Source organism: Nomascus leucogenys, chromosome 6 (genome assembly GCF_006542625.1).
Source record: "Nomascus leucogenys isolate Asia chromosome 6, Asia_NLE_v1, whole genome shotgun sequence".
NCBI lineage: Eukaryota > Metazoa > Chordata > Mammalia > Primates > Hylobatidae > Nomascus > Nomascus leucogenys.
Genome location: NC_044386.1, coordinates 70,550,841 through 70,578,196, shown reverse-complemented (window position 1 = coordinate 70,578,196; position 27,356 = coordinate 70,550,841). Strand labels below are relative to the sequence as shown.

The 27,356-nt window shown below is 49.8% G+C and overlaps 1 protein-coding gene across 4 annotated transcripts in view; it reads right to left on the bottom strand.

Moving 5' to 3' along the window:
- Positions 1 to 27,356, bottom strand: part of APBA2 (amyloid beta precursor protein binding family A member 2) — a 229,211-nt gene that overhangs the window by 163,338 nt on the left and 38,517 nt on the right. Inside the window, exon 3 of one of the 4 annotated variants that reach the window (XM_030814400.1) lies at positions 25,659 to 25,754. The exons of the other annotated variants lie outside the window; for them this stretch is intronic. The gene's annotated coding sequence lies outside the window, so the exon portion shown is untranslated. The remainder of the gene's footprint in view (positions 1 to 25,658; positions 25,755 to 27,356) is intronic. 4 annotated transcript variants of the gene reach the window in all.

Sequence of the window (27,356 nt, the reverse complement as noted above, 5' to 3'; positions counted from 1 at the left end):
CTCGCTCTGTCGCCTAGGTTGGAGTGCAGTGGCATGATAGCTCACTGCAAGCTCTGCCTCCCAGGTTCACGCCATTCTCCTGCCTCAGCCTCCCAAGTAGCTGGGACTACAGGCGCCTGCCACCACACCCGGCTAATTTTTTGTGTTTTTAGTAGAGACGGGGTTTCACCATGTTAGCCAGGATGGTCTCGATCTCCTGACCTCATGATCCACCCACCTCGGCCTCCCAAAGTTCTGGGATTACAGGCATGAGCCACCACACTCCACTGAAGGTGGGGTAATCTTACAGTGAGCAACTGGCAAATGCTACCTCAGCCAGGTGATCGAGGTCAACATCAATAGTGATGAGTCACGTTGCTATCATGTAACATTGATGTATGTTGAAAATGGCGCTTCACTTCTGTGGTTTTCCTCCCCCAAACCCGTAACTCCAGTCTAACCATGAGAAGAACAGCAGATAAACCCAAATTGAAGGACATTCCACAAAGACCTGTACTCTTGAAAACTATCAAGGTAATTAAAAACAAGGAAAGCTGAAAAACTGTCACAGACCAGAGGAGGCTAAGGAGACACAAGGACTATAGGTAATGTAGTGGCCTGGACAGGCTCCTGGGACAGAAAAAAAACATTAGGCAAAAACTAAGGAAATTGGTGTAAACTGCAGAGTTTAGTTCATAGCAATGGACCCATGTTGGTTCCTCAGTTATGCCAAATGCACCGTGTGATGTAAGATGTTAACAAGAGAGAAGACTGGAGGAAGAAAGCATGGGAATTCTCTGCAGTCTTTGCAACTTTTTTATAACTTTAAAGCTGTTCTAGAATTAAAAGTTTACTAACAACAACAAGAGGCTGGGCGTGGTAACTCACGACTGTAATCCCAGCACTTTGGGAGGTGGAGGCATGAGGATCACTTGAGCCCAGGAGTTCGAGAACAGTCTGGGCAATACAGTGAGACCCCGTTTCTACAAAACATTTAAAAACTAGCCAGGCATGGTGGTGCTCACCTGTAGTCCCAACTAATTGGGAGGCTGAGGTGGGAGGATGGCTTGAGCCTGGGAGGCAGAGGCTGCAGTGAGCTGAGATCGTGCCACTGCACTCCAGCCTAGGTGACAGAGCGAGACCCTGTCTCAAAAAAAACAACAGAAGCAATGGAATAGGCTCGGCTCCCAGGAGGGCAGGCACCTCTCCTCAGTGATATGTAGGAACTGGCTAGTTAACACATCCATCCATGCACCCTGGAAAGCGCTCTTCTGCAGATACCCCAGGGGCTTCTGCCTGGCCCTGACTTGCTGCCTCCACTGAATCTTGGTCTTCTGGAAGCTCTGCTCCTTGCAAGTATTCCTCTCCCTGATGCACACATAAATACACACCTGCCCAAGTCACTCTCTGGGTGGCTTGCTTTTCAGAAGGTTTCAGTAGCACAGCAGTTTGTATCACAGCAATGCAAACAACGGCACATGAACGGACAACCTGTCTGGGTGATTAATTCCTTTACCACCCTGCCATGACGCTCAGCCAGCCTCACTCTCCTCCCTTCTCGGTGTGCTCTCCTCACTTGAACAACTAACAAAACAACTAAAAGCGAAGCCAAACCTCTGCCATTTCTTACACAGAGCCCCTGGACCCCATGGTGTTTCCTTGAGCTGGACTTGCTGGCTGGCCCACCTCCCGCTTGACAACTCTGCGGCCTTGGACGCCCACCCCTGCCCATCCTCACCAACCCGCCGGCCTCTCACTAAGCAACATTTACTGAACAGCTGCTCTGTGCCTGGCCTGGGACATCCAAGATATCCCACCATGTGGCTCATTCCCAAACAACGGCTTCCTGCCCCTATTTGCAGTGAGCACTAGCAAAGATGCTGCAAGGCCCTAAAAACCACAACCGCAGGGCACACACTGTATCAGCATTTACAGTATCTGCCTATAGTAAAACAACGGGTACAGTAAGACCACAAAACACTGACACAGACAAAACAAGACAAAAGAAAGAAAAAAGAAATTGCTGGTAAATATTCCAGGGCGTAGCTGTAAGCAAAGGCTGTGGCTCTGACAGCCGGTGAAGCTGCGGGGACAAAACTGGACACACTAGGACTCTCCAACGGGCGTGTCCCCATCACCTGCCAAACTCTGAAGTTACACAGGGCAGAGAGCTAACATGTTAGTCCAAAAATCTGTACAAAAGGGGACTCTTCCTCAGTCTCAAGCTCCCAGAGTTTTAATTTTTTTTTTTTTTTTTTTTTTTCAAAAATAAACAGAACTCACCAGTGGCCAAAGGGAAGAAGGATATGGGGTAGAAGGAGGTGGCCATTATGGCAAAGAAAGGAAAAGGAGAATTTCTGTCTTGGAAGAAAGAAAGCGCCTTGGCCTCAGCCCAAAGGGCCGCTCTTAGGAGCTGGTGATCCAGCAAACCCTGAACCTCTGTGGGCCTCTGACTCCTTCTCTACATGAACTAACCCCTGTGGGGATGCTCTGAACATCGAATGAAACCACAGATGCAAACGCCCCCTGAAAACAGTAGACTCTATACATGGGAATAACCACATCATCACCTCTCTGGATGGTGCAAGGACCCAGAAGTCCATGGCCCTGGGATGGAGAACTGGCTCCCTAACACCCTGCGAGGCTGACCTAGAGCCACGACTTGGCTCTGAGTATCCTAACGCGAGGCACTGTTAGTTTGTTAATGCTCCTTGAAAAGCTGCTTTATTTATAAATAAGTTGCCTGACATCAAATCTTGAAGCAGAGGCATTAGTCAGTTTTGAAAATTTCCACTTCAAACATTAGCAGTTTAGAGGAAAAACCCATGAATGAGGTAGTATGTAGTCCTGGTACTGCGTAAAAAGTCAATCGTTCACTCCCAGTGAGATTTATAAGGTGGTTTGAGTCTCTAGAGGTGCTTTGCTGAGGCCTCCTGATTTTAAGGCTTAGTTCTGTGATGACCCAGGCAAGGAGCTCTGGCCCCCAGGAGGCTGCAGGGCTGCCTCTCCATTCTGGATGATGGGGCTGGGCTACAGGCCTCTCATGTCACAGATTCCAGTGGTAGAGCTGCTCCAAAGATATGAAGAAGCCTGCAGAAGCCAGGCCTGAGCACAGCCACCTCATCCCCTAGCCTGAGAGGCAGCTCGAGGAACACAGCATTCATGACAGGGCAGGTCAGGCCAGGACAGGTGATGGCTCCCTGATGGCTCTGGCTCCAACAGAAGCCGAGAGAAGGCATAGCCTCTCAAGGATACTCCGGCCTCCGTCTACCTGCACACACACCAGGCCACACCCATGAGGATGGCCAGTCAGCGTGCAGCCAATACACCCACAGAGGGACAGGGAGCAGCCCTCAGTGCCAGCTCCAAGAGGCCCGCTGCAGGTCCCATCACTGCCCCCAAAGAGCTGCCTTCCATTTCACCTGACATTTCCACTAAGGGCCCAGCGTTTATCATTCCAGAAGAGCAGCAGGCAGAACCTTCACCTCCCAAGAGCTGCGAGTGCACTGTGGCAGGAAAAGAAGATTTGGCATCTGAAGTCAGCTCCTGCTCTCCAGGAAAAGAGGGATGATGACATAGGACGTGAGCAAAATGAGAGCCCCATGATGGGAGAGAACAACTGATCAACCTTGCTGCAATGGAAAGGCTTGGTCCCTGAGTCTCTGTGTTAGCTTCCTACGGCAGCTGTGACAAGTCACCATAAATCTAGTGACTTCAAACAACACCAACTTACTATCTTACAATTCTATAGTTCAGAAATCTCACACAGGGCTGAGTGTGGTGGCTCACGCCTATAATCCCAGCACTTGGGGAGGCTGAGGCAGGTGGATCCCTTGAGTCCAGGAGTTCAAGAACAGCCTGGGCAATATAGCAAGACCTTATCTTTACAAAAAAATGCAAAAATTAGCCAGACATGGTGGCATGTGCCTGTATCCCAGCCACATGGGTGGCTGAGGCACGAAAATGGCTTGAACCTAGGAGGTGGAGGTTGCAGTGAGCTGAGATGGTGCCACTGCCCTCCAGCCTGGATGACACAGCAAGATCCTGTCTCAAAAAAAAAAAAAAAAAGAAAGAAAATAAAAAGAAAGGAATCCCATGCAGGTCTCATTGAGCTAAGGTCATGGTGTCAACTGGCCTGGTTCTTTACAGAAGCTCTAGGCAAGAATCTGTTTCCTTGCCTTTTCTGGCTTCTAGAAGCCACGTGCATTCCTTGGCTTGCAGCTGCTTCCTCCATCTTCAAGGTGCACCACTCCAATCTCCACTTCCATCGTCACAGCACCTTCTCCTCTGACAATTAACTCCTCCAGCTTCCTTCTTATAAGGGTCACCATAATTATAAGGGCCCACCTGAATAATCCAGAATAACCTCTCCATCTCAAGATCCATAACTTAATCAGATCTGCAAAGTCCTTTCTGTCATATAAAGTGACAGATTTACAGGCCCCACGGCTAGGGTGTGGATATCTCTGAAGACCATTTTCCTGTCTACCACAGTCTCTGAATGACATACTCTCTTTAAACTGGAATCCTATCTGCAACAAAATCAAGATCTAAATTAAGATTTTGAAACTCATTAGGAAGAGACACATGCATGAAGAATGCAACTGTGCCGCCCACATTTGCATAACAGTAATAGGCTTGTTATCCGCTGCTTCAACCCATCACACCCAGTGTGGGCACAAACACCAAACAGCCTTGTGAGGCGGAACCCTCATACACTGTCGGCCCAGAGTCCTCCTCCTCATCATGACTCTATCTAAGACGGCTGTAAACACAGGATCTCCTCTGTGGAGAGTGTATTTTCCCTCCATCAATCTTCCTGGCAACGGCAACAAAATTCAAGGAGTGGCACCCTGTAATCCCAGCACTTTGGGAGGCCAAGGTGGGCTGATCACCTGAGGTCAGGAGTCACCAGCCTGGCTAACATGGCAAAACCCTGGCTGTACTAAAAATACAAAAATTAGCCAGGCAGGGGGCAGGCGCCTATAATCCCAGTTACTCAGGAGGTTGAGGCGGGAGAATCACTTGAACTTGGGAGGCGGAGGTTGCAGTGAGCCAAGATGGGCCACTGCACTCTAGCCTGGGCAACAGAGCAAGACTCCATCTCAAAAAAAAAAAAAATCAATGAGTGGGGATCCTGATTTTCAGATGTCTAGCCACCAATAACCCTAAACACACAAAACTGCACTTCTCCCTTTTCTGTAATGTGAAATTTTCATATGAAACCCCCAAATCCTGAGTGTTGACAAAACCATCCCAACGACATCACCCAGAGTGGTTATTTCCAGTGCCTTGGACAGCTGCAAGAATCAATGTGATTTCAAACACGAACAACTGTGAGGGGCCAAGGTCACCCTGAGATGTCCTGAGTTTTGACTTACATTGCTTCTGACTTTCACTTTTTAATGATCGGCTGAATACTTATGCTCTACCAGTCTCCTTCCCTCTGGTCGTCCCCGCACCAAAGAGAAACCTCATTTTTCACAGAGTCCTGACAGTGGCGCCACGGCTGGCTGCGAGGTGCCAGATGGATCTCTGCATGCTCTGCCGCACCTCCTGCATGGCTGCGGTGTGCTTGGAAGAAGCCTCAGGCTCCCTACGAACAAGGAAGGCCCAGCTCTTCAGGGCAAAGTTCAAATGGAGGAAGCCCACTGCCTCCCTAGGCAAAGTGGGAGCAAGGCCTCCGCCAGCCCAGGACCCTCAGGTTCCCACCTTCTAGCAGCTTCCACTCCACCTGCTCTTCCAGGTGCCACCAGACTCCAGAACCCACGTGGGGCAAGCAGCGTGGCAGGGCTGCAGTGCTGCCCGGACCTTTCTGCAGGGCTTCATCCCAAACCACAAAGGAGCATCGGGCAACCACATTTCATGTTCTTTTCCAGTGTCTCTTTTTCACACTGAAGTCTGAAGTGGAGGCTTCCTCCTGCCCCTCTCTGCACGTATCTCTGCACAGTACAGCTGTTCCATTCATTTCCCAACATTGCCTTGGTTCCTTCAGCATGCCAAGCAGCACACCAGATTATAAAAGGCACAGGTTCTCCTGCTCACCAGGAACTCACACCCTAGGGGACATCGACTCTAAGAAACAGATGGGCTTGAGGGCATGTGGCCAGTACTGCGAGGAGCGAGTCCACATGGTGGTCCAGACCCAGCCTGGGAAGGCGTCTTGCGGAAGGGCTGAAGTAGATGCCATGTGCAGACAAAAAACGAGTGAGGTGGGTGATGGAGACCCAGGAGGCATCCCAGGCAGAGGGTACCGGATAGACAGTGACCCGGAGGTAAATCCAAGGGCCACAGCAATTTTCTGGGGTGACTGAGCATACAAAATAGAAGATGGCAAGAGGCAGGGTTGGCAGGTGAGCTAGGCTCCTGCACACCTTTCTGCATGGCTTAATCCCAAACCGCGAAAGAGCTCTGGGTGACCACAATTCGTGTTCTTTTCCAATGTCTCTTATCTGATGTCTCTTTTGGAAGAGACACAATTTGATCCTGAGAGCAGTCGCAGCCATCAGCAATACTCAAGACGTGCCGCTGGAAAAGATCACTTGGCTGCAGGGTGGAGAGTGGGCCAGGGTGGAGAGTGGGCCATGGTGGAGAGTGGGCCAGAGTGGAGAGTGGGCCAGAGGTGGCAGGATGCAAGGGTTAGGGCAGGAGGCTGTTCAAACATCCAGCAGACGCAGTAGGGAGTTGGGGAGCATGGGGGCCACGGCAGGGCACTGTGGAGGGGCCACCCCAGCCTCCCCAAGCAGGACAAAGGGGGCCCTCTGGGATCCATAAGAGCCTGTGGGCACACCATGTAGGGGCGGTGTCTGGTTGGCCCATGGGCCTTTGGGTCTGGAGTGGGTGGAGCCCAGGGTGCAGCCACAGCCCAAGGAGGGGCCAGAGCTGGAGGAGCCAGGGCTGGAGGAGCCGGGGCCATTGATGAGCATCCTGGGGAGAAGGGCCCCTGACTCCTGATGGAGGAGGCCAGGAACACCGTAGGCATCATGTACTCAGTGCTGAGTGAAAAGCTTCCCACCACCCAGAATGGACACGCTGGGGATGGCTGAGACATCTGCAACTCACAACTCTCACCTCCCAGCTGTGGCACTGAAAGCCTCCCTCAGAGCCTTGGTTTCCTAATCCATCAAACAGGATTAACTGCACTTGCCAGAAAGGGTTCGAGGTGGCGTTTCATAGGACAGTGCAGGCCGATGCTCTTTGGAAGTCGCAGATGCGGGGCATAGATGGGAGATGGCATGGACAGGTCCTGCTCGTCGAATAGCTGGGGAGTCTCCCATGCTTCTTGGCCTCCCCAGGCTGGGCCACATGGCAGCTCTGATCCGTAGCACGTGAGCAGAGGGGACCATGTCACTCCTGGGCAGAGGCAGGTCTGAGCTGTGAGCCCTGTAGCCTGGCCAGAACCGGTGTCCCAGGGCAAGGAAGAAGCCTTTAGTACGTTCACACTGGTGGGGCTCACCCAGCCTGACCAGCCAGAAATCAGTCAGACCACAGACAACCCTGTGGCCTCAGGTAGAGGGCCATTGTCTCATTCTGAATGGTAGTTTTCAAAAACTCAAGGAACCGCGTGAGGAAGGAAGGGGGATTTATAAATTCCTGATTCCATTAGCTTTGCTCTGTAATTTTGGGTGAGTCACAGCATGCACAAATTAGAGGGCTGAAAACATCTCCCAGACAGTCTGGTAGAAGCCCCCACTGAGAACGAGGAAACCAAGGCCCAGGAAGGAGCAGAGTCGCTCAGGAGCTGCTCCAGCGGCCACGGGCCTTGGGGAAAACGTAGGCCCAGCCCAGGGAGAAGCCCCACGCCAGCCTTCTCTCTCTCCCTGCAGGGAAGAGGCAGCCACACAACTGGGCGTGTCCTTCTGGCCTGCACACCTGGGAGTCTCCAACAGACGCTCACTCGGGTCCTGGGGTAAGGACGCCTCCCAGGTCACTTACTGGAGAAGGAGCCACACATGTCCCTGGGTCTGATGGTTGCAGGATGAAATGGAAAGTGTGGGATCCCGCGCTGTCAGGAAGACCCTGGCAGCCTGCACCAGGCAGGTGGGTCCAACAATCAACCTCAGGGTGGGCTCAGCCTGGAACAAACCACACCGAGTTCCTCCCCCAAGAAATACTGAAGACAGCAGCAATGAGTTCCACGTGCTCCCCATTCACTCCTCACAGGAAAGGCCAAAAAGCATGACCATGGAATCATCGGACAAACTATTCCCAGCACAGTTCCTTATGGGAAAGAACATGGAATGAAGTCACAGCCAACAACAGAACTCCAAGGTCCCCTAGTAAAGCACAGACCCCAGACAACAAAGATACGAGTGGGTCTGAGTCAAAACAGAAGACAGGATTACACGGGAAATGGCAGCAGTGAGCTGTGTGTGCTGCAGGAAGGCGCCGGGCCCGCAGTGGAGGGAGATGGCGCTCCCACGACGAAGCGCCACATCTTACACCGGCAGACTGTTCACAATTGCCCACTTGCAGCTTCAAGACCACTTCCAGCTTCAAGACCACTTCCAGGAACTTCTTTGACTTTTATGTTGTTAAAATAATTTTACTTTTTTAGAAAACATAGTGTAAATATTTAGCTTAATAAATGGCTATGAGGCCGGGCGCGGTGACTCACACCTGTAATCCCAGCACTTTGGGAAGCCGAGGCAGGTGGATCACGAGGTCAGGAGATCAAGACCATCCTGGCTAACATGGTGAAACCCCGTCCCTACTAAAAATACAAAAAAAAATTAGCCGGGCGTGGTGGCGGGCGCCCATAGTCCCAGCTACTAGGGAGGCTAAGGCAGGAGAATGGCGTGAACCCGGGAGGCGGAGCTTGCAGTGAGCTGAGATCGCGCCACTGCACTCCAGCCTGGGCGACAGAGTGAGACTCCATCTCTAAATAAATAAATAAATAAATAAATAAATAAATAAATGGCTATGAAACAACCTTTACAAACCTTAAGCAGGGAAGAGGGGCCCTACCGGCCGCTCCAGCCCTCGGGACCCGGCCTCCCTGTGTGCCCCTGATCATGTCCTGGTTGTGGGGTAATCACAGCCCCACCTTGCTCCGTGTAGCACATGTCCCTAAACACACACTATGTGTGCCTTTTATGTCCCCTTTAACCGTTGGTTGTGCTTCCATCTCTTTTTTTTTTTGCCTCCCAAGTTATTAACTGAAGAGTCGTTGGTCACACAGCATTTCCTGTGGTTTGGCTTTTGATGGCCAGGTGCCCGAAGCACAGCCAAACATCGTCCTCTGTCCTTTGTGCTCCTGCAAATCGGTGGTTGGATCTGGAAGTCGAATGAGATCCCCGTTAGAATCGGGGCAGACCAGCTCCTGGGCAGTGTGGCTCTTCCTCCCTTCCCAAGATGTCAGCAGGCACCAGGGCCACCAGCGCCCAGCTTGTGAATTCAGATGTGCTGGGACACTTCAGACACAGAGGTTCCATCCTCTATACATGGAACCTCCCAACCAGCCACCTGCTCACCCAGTAGTGCGGCCTGCATAAGAAAAGCAGGATACGTATTTCAGAGCTTTCCCTTATTTACCAATGTTCAAAAATAAATAATTGGTTCCCTAGCATTCTCCAAAGGTGACAGATTAGGTTTGTTTCCTGAGTATTGTTAAAAACTCATGGATTTAAACATACTGTATACATTTCAACCCACTGTGATTTTTACTCTTACTGATGTTCAAATTGTCCATCTCTGGCTTCATCAGGTGAGCTCACGAGTCCTTTTAACGCTATCCTCGTGGTCTTTGACTTTAATAGTTTTTTCCTTCTTTTAATGCTCTCTCTCAGCAGAATCACATCCTCACAGTCTAGGGCGGCTCCTTTATTATCTGCTATGAAAAAGCGTTTAGGTTCAACTTGTACATTTCCTGCCCCCAACCCGGTATCAACCATTTGTCCAAGTAGTCCCAGCTTCTTTCAGCAGAAAACTGAATTTCAAGACACTACCCGGGACTGGGGGTGCTCCGTGTGATTGGGTTGGCCACTGATTCCAGGCCTCTCCAGGGAACGCTCTAGGGTTATTTATGGATTTGTAGTTCTGGATTCCAGAGGCTTTTTCCTTTTCTTTTCTTTTTTTTTCTTTTTTTGATACAGAGTCTCGCTCTGTCGCCCAGGCTGGAGTGCAGTGGCGCGATCTCGGCTCACTGCAAGCTCCGCCTCCCAGGTTCACGCCATTCTCCTGCCTCAGGCTTCGGAGTAGCTGGGACTACAGGCGCCCGCCACCACGCCCTGCTAATTTTTTTTTTTTTTTTTTTTTTTTTTTTTTTTTTGTATTTTTAGTACAGACAGGGTTTCACCGTGTTAGCCAGAATGGTCTCGATCTCCTGACCTCGTGATCCACCTGCTTCGGCCTCCCAAAGCACTGGGATTACAGGCGTGAGCCACTGCGCCCAGCCTCCAGAGGCTTTCTTAACCCGCAGCACCTTTCCTCCATATCTCCTTTCTCCTCCCCACTGAAAATCCTGGTCAAGGTCCTCAGAGTTAAAAGATCACATCAGTAATCATTTGCTTCATCTCACATTACACACAAAACATGCTAGGAATAACAATGCTGAGACTCTCACTACCGACAGGATTCCGGGAAACCACACGGGACTTTTTCTCTCCTGTTTCTTCCATTCTCTTCCCATTTTGTAGGGCTGTAAGCACGGAGATGGAGCACACAGCCACGTACACTACACTCACCCCTCAGCTGCCTCCATGGATCGTGGTTCCACACGGAACTATGGACTGGACGTTCCTCCCAGTCCTTATGGCTCTGTTTCTGTGCTTATCTACCCGTCTGAAGCACAGTGTCTAGTTCCATGGTTCCCAAGCTGCACGGAGGCACCCTAGGGGCCCTGCTGCACCCACAGGGGCATTGCAGTATAGCCCAGATGTCCACGGGGAAGGCAGTAACCCTTGGCACCTGTCAGCACTGCATGCACCACTGCCTTGAGGCAGCTCTCGTTTCCAAGGTGAGATCACACTACATTCCTCTGAAAGACGTCTCGTGAGGCCAGAAGTAGCTGTAATTAAAAGCAAATTCCTGCTATCACACTTGTTGGGATAGTACCATTTAAAAAAGGAAGAAGAAAGAAAGAAAAGAAAAACAAAAAAAATGAAAACACAAGTGCTGGTGAGGATGTGGAGAAATTGGAGCCCTTGTACACTGTTGGCATAATAGAAATGTAAACGGGTACAACTGCTGTGGAAAATAGTATGGCACTTCAAAAAATTTTAAAAAGAGCTACCATATGGTCCAGTAATTCCACTTCTGGGTATATCCCAAAAGAACTGAAAGAAGGGACTCAAGGAGACATCTGTACGCCCCTGTTCACAGCAGCATTATCCACAGTATCCAAATGGCGGGACCAACCCCCGTGTCCAGCAGCAGAAGAACAGATCAACAAAATGTGGCATATTCACACAATGGAGTCTTATTCAGCACTAAAAAAGAAAGCAATTCTGACGCACGCCACAACGTGCATGACCCCTATGGACACCATGGGAAGTGAAATAAGTCACAAAAGAACAAATACTGCATGATTCCACTTACATAAGGTACCTAGAGAGGTGAATTCAGACCAAGGGAAAGTAGAGTGGTGGCTGGGAGGGGCTGGAGGAAGGGGGAAAGGAGAGGTACTGTTTCATGCGCACAATTTAAGTTTTGGGAAGATGAAAACGTTTTGGAGATAGCTGATGGTGATGATTGCAAAACAATGTTGATGTACTTAATTCCACTGAACTATACACTTAAAATGATTAAGATGGTATTTTATGTTATGTGTACTTTGCCACAATTAAAAATTTATATGCTTGTATTAAAATACCACATGTAGGCCAGGCGCGGTGGCTCCTGCCTGTAATTCCAGCACTTTGGGAGGCCTAGGCAGGCAGATCACTTGAGGCCAGGAGTTTGAGACCAGCCTGGACAATGTGGTGAAACCCCATCTCTACTAAAAATACAAAAATTAGCCAGGCAAGGTGGCACACCTCTGTAGTCCCAGCTACTTAAGAGGCTGAGACATGAAAATCGCTTGAACCAGGGAGGTGGAGGGTGCAGTGAGCCGAGATCACACCACTGCACTCCAGCCTGGGCTACAGAGGAAGACTCTGTCATGTTGCCTCAAGAAAAAAAATCACACGTACCTCCATAATATTATGACTGTGATATGTGTATAAAAATTAAAAATAAAAATAAACTTTTAAAAGCAAGTCCCACACAAGTCAGCATCAAACAGGAAATGAGAATGGTGCCAATCTCATTCAGCAGACACACTTCCGTTTGTAATTGTGGTTTAGGATGAAATACATTTGTTTCAACTTATGAGTATTATTTCTCATGCGGCTTTCCAAGTTGTTGGGACATAAATACCATGTGGTTTGGACCTAGCTACTTAAAAAGTAGAGTTGTTAGCTACATGTTTTGGTCTAGAAACACCATGAAATTGCTGAGATCCAGGGCACCGTGGTCTGAGAAAGTTTGGCAAACTCTGCTCTGGAGGCTCCTAAGGGTGCTGGTTGCTTTTTAATAACTAAGTCCAAATCCCTGATGACCTCAGGACACCTGCTTATCAGGTGGGGACATTCACACAGTGGCAAAGAGGCCACAGGATTGGCTGGAGCTAAAGAAACTAAGTCCAATATGCCGGGCGCAGTGGCTCACGCCTGTAATCCATCACTTTGGGAGGCCGAGGCGGGCGGATCACGAGGTCAGGAGATCGAGACCATCCTGGCTAATACGGTCAAACCCCGTCTCTACCAAAAATACAAAACAATTAGCCAGGCGTGGTGGTGGGCGCCTGTAGTCCCAGCTACTCGGGAGGCTGAGGCAGGAGGATGGCATGAACCCGGGAGGCGGAGCTTGCAGTGAGCCGAGACGGTGCCACTGCACTCCAGCCTGGGCAACAGAGTGAGACTCCATCTCAAAAGAAAAAAAAAAGAAACTAAGTCCAACACCCTCCCTCCTCAGTGGAATCCCTGAAGCCCGGAGGGGGAGAGGGGCCTAACTCTAGTGACCAGGCACTTCACAGTGGGGCAGAGTAAGCAGCCACCAGGAGGCCCTTTCTCCTGCAACCACTGGGCTTCAGGAATCCAGGGAACCTGGGCACAGCTCCCCAGAGCAGCCAGGCTCCACCTGACCTGCCAGCGATGTTCAGAGCCACACCCCAAGCGCACTCTGTGATGTGGGAATTCAATCACGGCAAAACTGTCGTGAGAGGGTTCTGTCCCTCAGAAGATGGCATACCTGAATGTGACCCTCTCAATACATCCTTAGGTACTGCCCTTCCTCCCCAGCACCATCTGAGCAAAGCGCCCCCGGCCCACAAGGAACTGGAAGAGGCAGGAAGTGCCTTGAATCCTAGCTCAGCATGCCACTGTATGACACCTCTTCTGGTGCCCCTCCTGGCAGCACACTGTCCCTGGTATACAGGGGTGGATGATGCCTCAGATGACCCTGAGACCAGCACCGGGCACATGGGAGGCCTGTGTCTTGTGAGATAGCAGAGGCATACGATCCTGGAGGTAGAGCCAGGAAGATCTGAATAATGCTTTGCAGTTGCAAACTGCTTTCTCTTTCTGCACAGATTAGTGAGATGCATCATTTCTATTATGACCATTTCGCAGACTGGAGGGAGGGAGACTAAGGCTCAGAGACACACAGGGCTCCCGGTGGAGGCCACCATCTGCATGAGGATAGGTCAAGGACCATTTCTGCCACTGGCCCCTGGTCTCCTGTCTGTCCCAGCAGGGCCCCTGCCTCCCATCCCCCACCAGGTCTCAGTTTCACCAGAGCCTCCAACTCACATCCTGTGCAGGCCCCACTGTGCTTCCCTTTAACTTTACTTGGGGTCTATCTGCCTGTCCCCGGGTGGCACAGCCCAGTCAGGGAGCCCTGGGGCTCTGTGGACACTGGCTGTTACCAGCCAACTCTCTGCCTCGCTCGCCTCAGCCAACTCTCTGCCTCGGCTCGCAGGGGAACAGCCGGGAATAGAGAGGAACAAAGGAGATGCTCAAGCAGGCACCCAGCACGTGCCTAACACGCTGGCACCAGTGCCTTGGGAATAAAGCTGCTATCACTTCTGCGAAATACACTGGGGACTACGCTGGCCTCCAAAACACAGAACCAGTGTATCCAAACCCCCTTCTGACCTGAACAGCCATTCACCAGGTCCACACGGCTCTGGGACAGACCTGGGCCTGGGTGCTCTGCTCCTGGCTGTGCACAGATGCTTTCCCTGCCCATGACTTTGTAGCCCAGTGGGAGGGGCTTATAGCTCCCTAAGCAAAGCTGGCTGGCGGGTCACAGAAGGACAGCAGGCTGGGGACTGAATGGACCATGGCTTCTATTTAGAACATCTCGCTCAAGAACTAAATGTGCAAGAGCGCTGGCAGAAAGAGAGCCACTGGGCACAACTGGAGGAGCAAATGCAAAACCATCACGTCTTCCACATTAAAATGTACAGGGCCGCTTCTGACACCGCAATCAATGCAAGCCAAACTCTGCGTCTATTTTCTACTAGATTGGAAAACCTCTCAGGAGAAAGAAAAATTTTCCAGAGGGCCAAAAAACTTCATTTTTCTGCAAGCAATCAAATAAACATGCAACAAAACAAAATCAAGACTTCAAAAATTGATCTGAACACACATGCACTGCATTTCACCACTCTGGTGTGGGAATAGGGCTTTCTGCCTAATCATACATTTTGATTAATAGAGATGAGCTCTGCATGAATAACCTATTGCTAAAGAACGTGAACTAAAGTAGTATAAAACTTAGCAAAACAGAAATTAGGCCTTTTCTTCTTCTCTTGGACAATTAGGGGACCCAAATTAGGAACAAACTCACTGGCCCTTGCCCTGACTCCCTTCCTGTAACCTCAGCCGAGACCAGATGGCTGTCCTCATGCAGACCTGGCCTTGAATCTATAGTGTCTGGAGAGAGGCTGAGGGGAGGGCTTGGCTGACTCCTCTGCCTCCTCATGCCAGTCCTCCAGATTGAACCCTGCCCTGCTAGGCTGGGCTTTGCAACCCTGAACTTCATGCTGCAACCTTGAACTTCAGCCCCAGATGCCTCTACTTCCTCTGTTCGCCCCCTAGTGTCCTACGCCCTGGACAGCCACTGTCCATTTCCAGAGGGGCTCCCCCAGCAGCTCACTGCCTGGAGGCCCAGACAGCAGCAGCACTGAGCTCTGCTGGCCCTAGAATCCCCCAGGGGCAAATTAAAATCCACCTGTCTGGACCCTAAACTGCAGGTTCCCACTCCACATTCCCATCCTTGCCATGCAGATGACACGTTTCCAAACCCACAGGAAGTGCTGTGCATGGTGAGCAGGTAAAGACTGGGCCACGAGGTGCATCGGATGGAGGGGGCCCTAAGGGTCCAGGCCACCGTGCAGGGCTCTTGCTCTCTTTAAGGCGACCTGTGATTTAGGGAGTATCAACCAGCACAAAAATCCAAAGAAACCTAGTGTTGGAGAAATACCAGTCTCTCCTCATTCCAGTTCACTCTGTGGGGAAGTGGAGACTCCCTGCTTTTTTCTCTTACAACAACGAGGCTACACTGAGCATGCCAGGAACTGTGTGGGAATCATTCATGGATTATAGTCACCATGCCATGGGAGCACCGAGAACCCCTGCCCTCATTTCATAAGCACGCAGCGGGTCAGTACAACAGAGCAGAGGACACCCAGGTCTCTGGGCTCTATCCCAGTTCAGGGACCTGCCTCCCCTCCCACCTGCTCTCCTGATGAGGAAACACTGCCAAAGTAACCACAGCAAGGTGTAAGTGGCAGGGCAGAAATCAGCTCAGCCCACGTGGTCCATAGCCCATCTCTGTGACAGCCCTGGGTGACCGAGCTTACCAGGCACAGCATGGGGCAGTCCTTCAGAGGTGAACCATCTCCTATGGCTCTGGGGAGGCCCCAGGGGATAAAACACTGAGACTGACAAGTGACTGCCCTGAGCCACCACCAAATTCAGCAATCAAAGCACCTAGAGCCAAGGCAGAGCCCAGTGTGGCATTTGTGGCTGGCTCCAAGCCCCTGGTTTCCCACCTTCCCACACAGGCGCCAACAGACCTCGCACACCTAGACCCTGTGGGGATGTCACTGGTCACTGAAAGGTCTTCATTCTGCCTCTAAAGTTTTCCCTTTTCATTATCTCAGAAAGACCAGCGTTTAGCTGCCAGACCTCGACAACAGGGTCTACAGACCAGACAAGGACAGCTGGACTCCAGGCAGATGGGCACCTATTTAGCCCAATCAGAACCTACACTGAGCCCTGGCACTGACCTGCAGAGAGGAGTCCACAGCTGCTTGTCCTGCCTCCCACCCCAAACCATTCCCCACACTCACAATCATACACAGCAAGTCCCACTGAGTCCCTCCTGGCTCCAAAGCCTGCAGTGGCACCAGCCCCAGGACATAGGACACAGCCCAAGCTCTTCACTCTGTTCCCAAGGCCGTGGAGGGCTGGCTGGCCTGCGAGTCCTGCTCTCCTCCACCCCCGTCTCTCCTCCCCAGCTCCCTCTTCACAGGTTTAGAGACCAGGCGGAAGGAGCTGCCCACTCCATGCCTTGTTTTCCCGTATGCAAGCTGCTCTCTCTGCCCGGAACCACCCCCACCCCCAGCCCATGCCCCCCTTTCTCCTGGGCTGCCTCTACTCCTGCAGCCTCGGCACAGTCACTTCTTCCTGGAACTTCCCCAGGCCCTCTGCTCCGCCCATGTGGGCAGCCCCTCCTTGGGCTCCAGCATCAAACCCCAGATCGTGGACTCCTGGAGGAGAGGAGCTGTGCCTGTCATTATTCTACCCTCAGTCCCTGCTGGGCCTGGCACAAGGCAGAGGGGATAGGGGTGCTCTGGAGAAAACTGCTCCACAGGCCAAGTGCGCAACCTGTGGGGCTCCAGCAGGCCCTGACTTTGGACCAATAAAACCTCAGGTCGAGGACTTCGCTCCTAACTCAATGATAAGGTCTGAAAATCCGAGCCAGTGTAGGCTTGCCATTACTCCTACAACTGTCTTTACTAGCAGACTGTGAGCCCCACACTCTCTTTCAAAGAGCGAGACATTTGTTTGAAGGGAGTCTTATTCCATTCAGGGTACTCTCACAAAATACCATAAACTGGGTAGATTATAAATGACAGAAAGTGCTTGTCTCACTTCGGGAGGCTGGGAAGTCCATGACCAGAGAGCCAGCAGATTCCGTGCCTGGTGAGCGCCCACGTGATGGCTCAGAGATGGCACCTTCTCACTCTGTCCTCACATGGTGGAGGGCGGGAGTCTCTCTCTGCAGCCTCTTTTAAAAGAGCATTGATCCCAGTATGAGGGCTCCACCATCAGGACCTGATCACCCACTGCTATAGTTGGAATGTGCCCCCCAAAGTTCATGTGTTGGAAACTTAATCCCTGATGCAACAATGTTGAGAAGTGAGACCTTTAAGAGGTGATTAGGTCCTGAAAGCTCTACCCTCATGAATGTATTAATGCCATTATCGCGAGAGTGGGTTAGCGACTGAGGAGCAGGTTCCTAATAAAACAATGAGTTTGGCCCCCTTCCCTCTCTCGCTCCCTATATGATGCCTTCCACCATGTTAGGATGCAGCAAGAAGGCCCTCAGCAGATGCAACCCTCAACCTTGGATTTCCCAGCCCCTAGAACTCTGAGCCAAATAATGTTCTGTTCATTATAAATTACCCAATCTGTGGTATTCTGTTTCAACAGCAGAATACAGATGAAGACACCTCCCTAAGGCCTCATCTCCTTGGGAATGCGAATTCCAAAGTCCCCCTCCCAAAGGTCCCATCACTTTGGGGATGAGAATTCCAACATATGGATTTGGTGGAACACAAGCATCAGATCACAGCAAAGAACCCCTCATTTTCATTCCCTCAGGAGCCATGATGGGACCTGGCTTTAAACAATCCACTACCACAATAGGCAGCACTGACTACTAAGGCCACACAGGTCACTTCTGCTGGCGAGATGGGACCAACCCCCCATGGGGCCATCCACCATCTCCACTGTCAGGGAACCCTGGCTGTCCTGCCACAGGCTTTGCAGGAGGCTAAGCCACCCTGGACGTTGCTTTTACTGCCCTGGTGGATAAAAAGCATGGCAGAAGCCCATGGATGTCTCTCAGACTGCAGCACTAGGCCCACCTGCATTGTCACATCCTGCATGTGCTCAGAGGAGAGGGTTTCTAAACACCATGGGGCTGTGCTCCAGGGAGGGCTGCCTTCTGGGTTTTAAACCCTACCCCACTGCAAGGGATGGGCACCTCATGGCACTGCACCTGCACTAGGATACAGAAGTCAGCACCCCATGCTATGGGCTGCAGAGGCACTCCAGGTGCCCCCCTCAGCTCTCCAGGGTTCAGAAAAACCCTCTCCCTGGTGAATGTGAACCTCTCTTCTGCCAGCATGAGGGTCTACTCCACCCTGTCACCCTCCTACCCCTCATCTCATTGGCTGGCTCCCTTCCCCTCCCAAGGACATCTTACCAAGGCAGAGACAGTGATTCTGACACCAGGTCAGTCTAGGCAACTGCGGCCTGTGTGGCTGTATTCCCTGGGACGCAGCAGCACAGAAAGGAGGGCTAGACTCAGCTGCAGCCATGCCCAGACCCAGCTGGGAGGGCCGCGTGCTGTGGACGCTGTCCTGGGTGCCCCTCTGCCAGGCCAAGGCTCACACACAGGGACCTTTCTCCACCTGAACGTCTGTGCATTGTAATATAACTTCCCAAAATATTACTCTGCAATTATTTCCAAAGACTTAAATGGGATCTCCAAATACATACAATTAAGACTAAAATTGTAATTTTAAATTACTGATAATGTGAATAAACATAAAACTTTCCTATCTCTAAGCCAAATGCAGACAATAACATCCCAATTAACCCTTAGGTACTGCCAAACTCCAGAAAACAACCACTTTGGACTCTCAGAGGGAGAAACAACTCCTGAGCTGCAGGAAGCCTGGCAACAGACTCTGGAAATAGTCATGATCTTCCACCTGTGCAAAGCCAGATGCTTCCCCAGCTGGACCCTGTGGAGCAGCGCTGCCTTGCTAAAAGGGCAGTGGATGTTTGGGCCCATGGTGGCAACAGCACCAGGTCCCAGTGAACAGGGGACAAGGATGCAAGGTCATCCCTCATCAGCCCCACTTTGCTAGGGGATGGGGGCACAGGAGGCAGTGGCGTGAGATTCCTTCTGAGTCACAGTGGCTTTAGCTAGCTCTGGAACCTCCTTGTGGCCTCCCATTCCCAGGCCCCCGCTAAGATCCAGGAGCTACAGGGGGACCGACTGGAGTAGTCTCTTACCAGAGGCCACCAGCGGTGGGACGAGATGTTCATGTAAGCTGTCCTGCTGCCCTGAGGGCCAGGAGAGGTGACAAGCATGCCTGCATCCCACATCAACAGATGGTCCCAGCTCCCCACCCCAGCATGGTTTCTGGCCTACAGGGGACCAGGAGAGGAGCAGGGACTTCCCGTGAAGGGCTGTGCCTCATGGAGGGGGCTGGGGAGGTGGCTTCACCTTGATTCCCAAACAGGGCTTCTAGCAGACCCCTACGATAGCTGTACCGAGTCCCCAGTGTCTGGGGATGCGGCACCCGAGTTTCCTGAGAATCCAGAGGCAGGAGGCCATGACCAGAGCTGCCTCACAGGGGAAGAGGAGGAGCTGCCCGAGGAGTTGCTGCCCATGGAGGAGCTGCCTGCTGCTCCCACCAGCGTGGGGCCAGCCTGGGGCTGCCTTGAAGGAACAGCCCAGAAGCACTCCCGAGGGGCATGGGGGAGGATAGGGGGAGCAGTCAAGGGCATCAGCCCAGCAAGGCCTCCCACAGGTCTCAGGGATGAGCTGCAAGTTCCCAGCAGGGTCATCTCTAAGAAACCTACCCGAGGGTTGCCGGAGACAGGAAGTCCAAGTGAAACCTCTGCTGGACCCCAGAAGTGCCATTCAGCCCACTTGTGGAGAGAATGCCCTCTCCCCAGACACTCCATCCCTCAGAGCGCTCCCTGGCCAGCAAAAACAGAGGCAAAGGAAGAAGGGGACACACAGCCCTCCCTCCCCAGTCGGCTCCAAGATGGGTCAGGCTCCAGCCAGGTGGGAGAAGCTCCAAAGAGTCTATAATTACTCACTCCTTTTCATGACTGACCAACACTGTTCCTGGGACTGAAAGTAACCAAAGAAGCTTTTATTGCCTTAGAACGACAGAAAGTTCCAGGGCCTGCCTGGAAGGTTCATTTGAGCAAAAAAAGAGCTCACCCCCAGGGCAGGCTCAGAGGGACCGCGAGGGTGAAGATGCTCATGTCTATCCTGCTCCCATCGTGGAGAGCTCAGCGCCCACCCAGATGGACCTTATGGTCCTTATGACTTCTGAGGAGAAGTCAAGCCTGAAACTGGGCCTTCTTCTGGAAACAGCCCTAGCAGCAGCAGGGACCACCACGATGCAGCCCTGCCAGCCCATTCCCACCTATATTGGCCGGGGGCTGGAAGGTCGGGGGGCTGCAGTATCACGGAGGGATGGGAGACAGCCTTTGGCCCCCTTCCACCTCCCCAACTCAGCTACTTCCACCTTTTTCTACCTTGTTTTTATAGAGATGCGAATGGGCCAGTTTTACCCTCTAGGTAAATAACTGCTCAACAGCTTTGAGGATGGGCAGAAGCAACCTTTCCTTTAGTAGGTGGGTGGCAGATCTACACTTCCTCATACAAGAACTGTGGTCTTCAGGAATACATATTCTCCCTCCCCTTGACAGAATTAGGAAAATAATACTTTTTACACTTGAAATTAAGAGCAGAACAGATGGTGATGGTTTAGAAATCTGTTCATGAGAACTGATGCTGGCAATGGGACCATCAACAAGACATGGATAATGGGGGCAAATTGGTTTTTTGTGATGTGCACCCAAGTCCCACTACTGCAATCCCAAAAGCCAAATACTGGGAATGTGGGAAAGGTATGGACAGAAGGTTTAGCCACAGTAAGAGGGCAAAACAACTGGCAACACAGAAGTGACCACAGAAAAGCCCCCTTCTTCTTCTGTGTCGACTGGGCCAACACTGTTGCCCCAGGGAAGCCTGGGCGCCAGCACCATACAAAGTGCCATGCTAAAGACAGTCCACCAGCTCCCAGTGACAGTCGGGAAGTGCTGCACCCTTGGATCTGAGCGGTCACTCCTCTATTTGTTGAGGACATCTGGGAGCCTCCCATTGGCAGCATCACTCATGTGTGTCTCAAATTCACTGAAACCACAAGGCACGAGAAATCCTACGGATTAGCAGCCACCCACAGCCAGGTGGCTTGGCCTCGTTGTTTATCCCTTTTGGTGTATTCATTCAGAATGTGCCAGGCTGTCTTGTGGGTGCAAGGACGCGAGGGAACACTGACACTCCAGTTCCCTGGAGCTTATGTTCTAATTAGGAAGACGGATGACAACTGAATAAACCATCAAATAACAAACACGATTCCCGGTTGGGGTGACAGGAAAATCAAAGCAGGGGAAGGACTGGAGTTTCTGCTCCAACACTTAAAAGAACTTGGAAGTCATCACTCCCATCCTCATGACAAGAAAATGGTGCACAAACTGAAAATCGATGACTTTCTTTAGACTCATCAGTGAATAGTTTGCAAACCACCCCCCTGAAATCTAGAGAGACAGCCAAATCCAAAGATCCACTGACCTGGACCAGAGCCTCCAGGGCCAAACCACAGTAGTTTGGGTAATTCTGACACATTGCTGCAGGCCAAGGGTGGACTCCCGTGACTGAGAAACTCCTAGAAGCCACAGCCTTAGGGGGGCCCAAAACTTTCATGGGCTTTTCCTCCAGGATCCCCACTAGGTTCTCACCATGAAAACCCAAGAGATATCTCCTGGTGACTCTGGCAGAGGAGGAGAAATATCCTGGTGAAATGCAGCCGGAGCCTTCTCTATGACAAAGGCCTGCTCCCCGCAGGGAAAGACTTTACCAGAACCTTGTTGCAGAGCCACGGAGGAAGGGCATTCCTGAGTCCAGCCCCCTCTGGCCTCCTATTTGGGGTCTGGAAAAGCTATATAAGAAGAAACAACCGTGACAGTCACAGCCCAGGGAAATGGGACCACAGAAAGACTGAGACGTAATCAGAAGACGACAGACAGCTGGCCCTCCCCACACCCTACAACCACACCAACAGGACTCCAGTGCACAACAGCAGGTGAAGGCTAGGAGAGCTGCACGACGCTCACTCACTCTCAGGAAGGGAACTTAGGGAAGCCCAGAGCCTGAGGACAAAAACAAGGGCACTGCAGGGATCGGAACACTCTGGCACTCACAGCTACAACAAACATTACACGTAGCCCATAGCCAGATTAACAGAAAACCTCACGTTAAAGGCCTGTTTACCCCAGTTCCTATCACCCTATACATCATATCTAGCTTCAAAAAACTTACAAGGCATGCTAGAAGGCAAAAAGGACAACATATTCTTTTTTTTTTTTTAGATGGAGTCTGGCTCTGTTGCCCAGGCTGGAGTGCAGTGGAGCGATCTAGGCTCACTGCAACCTCCGCCTCCCGGGTTCATGCCATTCTCCTGCTTCAGCCTCTCGAGTAGCTGGGACTACAGGTGCCTGCCACCATGCCCGGCTAATTTTGTATTTTTAATAAAGACAGGGGTTTCTCCATGTTGGTCAGGCTGGTCTCAAACACCCGACCTCAGGTGATCCACCCGCCTCAGCCTCCCAAAGTGCTGGGATTACGGGTGTGAGCCACTGCGCCCGGCCCAAAAGAACCTATTAACAGAAATGAAGAATGCCTTTGACAGGGTCATCAACACGGCTGAAAATAATCAGCCTGAAGACAGGTCAACAAGAACTTCTCAAACTGAAACACACATGCACACAAAGAATGGTGGGAAGGCCAGGCACAGCGGCTCACGCCTGTAAACCCAGCACTTTGGGAGGCTGAGGCGGGAGGATCGCCTGAGCTCACAAGTTGAAGATCAGCCTGGGCAACATGGCAAAGTCCTATCTCTACAAAAAAATAAAAATAAAAAAATAATAATGGGTCCGGGGGCGGGTGGGGGAACAGAACAAAGTATCCAAGAACTGTGGAACAACATCAAAGATGTTCAAAGATGTTACACGTGTAATTGGAATGCTAAAAGGGAACAAAAGAGACAATGGAGAAGAAAATCATTTGAGGTAATCATGGCCAAAATATTTTCAAAATTAATGACAGATCCAAGCCACAGACCATGGAAGCTCAAAGAACACCAAATAGAGTAAATACTAAGAACAAAACAAAACAAAACAAAAAGCAAAATACCCTACACCTAGGCACACCATATTTGAACTATAGAAAACCAAAGACAAAGAGAAAATGACCAAGGGAAATGACCAGCCGGGTGGGGAAACACCTTATCTATAGAGGAATAAAGATAAGAATTACAGCCCACTTCTCATCAGAAACAAGGAAAGAAGAGGGTGGATAGGCCAGGTGCGGTGGCTCACGTCTGTAATCCCAGCACTTGGGGAGGCTGAGGCAGGCAGATGATTTGAGGTCAGGAGTTCGAGGCCAGCCATGGACAACATGGTAAAACCCCATCTCTACTAAAAATACAAAAATTAGCCAGGCATGGTGGCAGGCACCTGTAATCCCAACTACTCAGGAGGCTGAGGCAGGAGAATAGCTTGAACCTGGGAGGTGGAGGCTGCAATGAGCCAAGATAGCACCACTGCACTCCAGCCTGGGCAACAGAGCGAGACTCTGTCTCAAAAAAAAAAAAAAAAAAAAAAAAAAAAAAAAGGAGAGTGGAGTGAAATCCTTAACATTTTGAAAGAAGAAACCACCAACCTAGTATTCCATGTCCAGAAAAAGTATCCTTCAAAAATGAAGGAGAAATAGTTTCTCAGGCAAACAAAACCAAGGAAATTCATCACTGGCAATATATACCCTGAAATAAATGTTAAAAGATTTTTCTTCATACAGACGAAAAATTACATAGGTTGAAAACTTTGATCTACATAAAAAAGGAGATACTCAAAAAGGAACAAATGACAGTGAAATAAAATTTTCTATTTTCCTTACTCTTATTTGATATAAAGATAAATTTATTTACTGCAATAATAGTAACTATACTGTATGACTACGACATATGGATAATTGAAATAATTAACAGCAATGTCACAAGGGACAGGAAGGAGGACTTGGAAGTATTCTGTTATAAGGTAGTTGTACTAAATGGGAAGAGGTATAGTGTTATTTGAAGGTGGGCTTAGATTATTTTGAAATACATATTGTAAACATATATTGTAAAACTTTTAAAAAGAAGTATGAGTGATATGCTAAGAAAGGAGATAAAATGGCATCACATAAAATGGTCCATTGAAACCAGAGGAGAGAGAAAAAGAAGTCTTTGGCAAGTACAGAAGACAGTTACTAAAAAGTCTGATATTAATCTAAGTACCTCAATAATCATTTAAGTGTGAATGATCAAAACACACCCATTGAAATGCAGAGATTTTCAGAGTGGATAAAAAACACAAGTCCCAGCTCCATGCTATCTACAAGATATCTACTTTAAATGTAGAGACACTGGTAGGTTAAAAGTAAAGGGATAGAGAAAGGTATACCACGCTAACTCTAATCAAAGTAAGTTGGAGTACCATTATTAATTTCAGACAAAGCAGACTACCAACCAAGCAAAATTATCAGGGATAAAGAGGCGACATTACATAATGAGAGAAAAATCGATTTTCAAGAGGATGTTACAATCCTCAAAGGCTAACAGATAATTGAAATATATGGGGCAAAATCTGATAGAATTTTAATTCGAAATGAGAAATTGGTAAATCCACTATTGAAGTGGAGACTTCAAGACCTGTCAGTAATTGATAGAACAAGCAGACAGAAAATCAACAAGGACAGTTCACTTGAATAGCACCATAAATCAACTCAATCGAACTGACATTTATAGAATATTCCATCCAACAACAGCAAAATACACATTCTTCTCAAGCTTGCACGGAACATTCACAAAGATAGACCACATTCTCAGCTATGAAGTACACCTTAACAAGTATTTTAAAAATAGAAATCATAAAAATATGTTCTCAGACTACAATAGAATTAAACTAAAAATCAGTAACAGGAAGATAGATTTCACTGGTGAATTCTACCAAACACTTAAGGGAGAAATTACACCAATTCTTTACAACTTATTCCAGAAATTGGAAGAGAAGAAACACTTCCTCACTTTATGAAGCTGGAATTATCCTAACATCGAAACCAAAGAAATTATAAGAAAATGACATACCACTGCCTCTCAGGAGCAAACAACTTAAAAATCCACAACAAATTATTAGCAAATCAAATCTAACAACGTTTAAAAAGAATTATACACTACAACCAAGTGGTATTTTTTCCAAGGCTGCAATGTTGGTTCAACATTAGAAAAACCAATGGCTATAATCTACCACATCAACAGACTAAAGAGACAAAATCATATGATCAGATCAATTGATGCAGAAAAAGCATCTGACAAAAATCCAACACCATTTCTGATTAAAAACCACTCACTAAATGAGGCAGAGACCATCCTCAGCTTGATAAACAACATCTACCAAAAAACTATTCAGGAAATGCCAATAAACAGTCAGATCCCACTTCCCACCCAGTAGGCTGGCCATAATGAAACAAAGAAACAAAAAACAGAAACTAACAAGTGTTGGCTAAGATGGCGGAATATGAGAATCCTCAGTCAGCGCTGGCGGGAATGTAAAATGGTGCAGCCGTGGTGGAAAACAGTTTGGCAGTTCCTGGAAAAGTGAAACAGAGTCACCACAGAATGCAACAATTCCACTCCTAAATACATACACAAAAGAGTTGAAAACAGATACGGAATATAACATTGTCCACACACACTCACAGCTGCATTATTCCTGACAGCCAAAAGGTGGAAACAACCCCAACGTCCATCAATTGAAGGCACAAACAAATGCGGTGTATCTGCAGAATGGAATATTGTTCAGCCTTAAAAAGGACTGAAGTTCTGACACATGTTGCAACATGGATGATCCCCATAAACTTTATGCTAAGCCAAAGAAGCCGGAAAGAAAAGGTCACAAATTATATGATGTCTAATTTTTGGGAAACTCAGAATATGTACGTCCATGGAGACAGAAAGCAGATTGAAGTTGCCAGAGACTGGGGTAGGGAGGCTGGGGAGTGACTGCTTAATGGAGTGTTTCCCTCTGGGATGATGAAAACGTGTTGGAACTAGACACAGACGGTGGGTGCCCAACACTGCAAATGCACTACATGTTACTGAATTACACACTTTCAAATGGTTAAAGGCTACTGTTATATGAATTTTACCTACCTTTTTTAAAAAAACCTACAGATGACATCATATCTCATGGTGAGAAACTGGACATTTTCCTCCTGAGACTGAGAGCAAGGAGGGGAGAGGGAAAGCAACAGCACCAGCACTGCTGGGCACTCAGGAAAGCAAGGACAGAAGTCCTGTGTTGAGTCTGTCCTCGTGGGACGCTGTCACAGCAGGGCAACAGGGCGGGAGGCCCACTAGAATAGGCTTAAGGGTGGCCAGGTTGACCGCTGGCTTTTAGAGGTGGGGTCACAGCCTTTCTGCTTCTCTTGAAATCACTCAAAACCAACAGAGAATGAGAAATGAAAACTGCACCTGCAAATCTTGCCAGATGAAGTGCTGAGGCAGCACAGGGATACGGAGCCCTGGGGGGACGGGAGGCAGAGAAGTCTTTTTGTGCCCAGCCTCACAGCCCACCTCTAAAACCCCAAAAGGCCCAAGCACTGAGACACCAGCACAGAAAGGGAGTGAGGCAGAAAGCAGGGGGCTACTCAATGGTCTAAATAGGGAGCAGTCAGACCCCCAGCCACTCAGAGGAGGACTATCCTGACCCCTTAGCAGGGATGCCCTGGCAAAAGGGCATCACGGGTTCCATATGAGAAGAGGGCAGGGAACATGATGACACCAGTGAGCACCTGTCTGCTAAGCACTGAGGCCCCTCCCCCCACCCCACACCTCCCCCAGACTCAGCACCCACCCCCAGGGCAGGAGGCTAGAGAAACGGAACTCTCTCAGCTCTGGGGATGCTTGTTCCTGCCTCATGAGGCAGCCTATCCTGACTGATACACACTGCATAAGGGTTCACCTAAATGATGACATAACTCTATATGTTAGAGTTAGGGTTAGGGTTAGATGGAGCAGCTCTCAGGAGGGAAATCTATGAGTTCAATCATCTTGACCACAACAGGAGACTAAGAAATAGCAGCGTGCCCATATTCTTTACAAACGTGGAGATAAATCCAGAGGAAGAAGCGACAAGAGCTAGAAGTGGTAATCTATGGGGAGTGGGCAGGGCAGGGGCTGTGGGGAGATG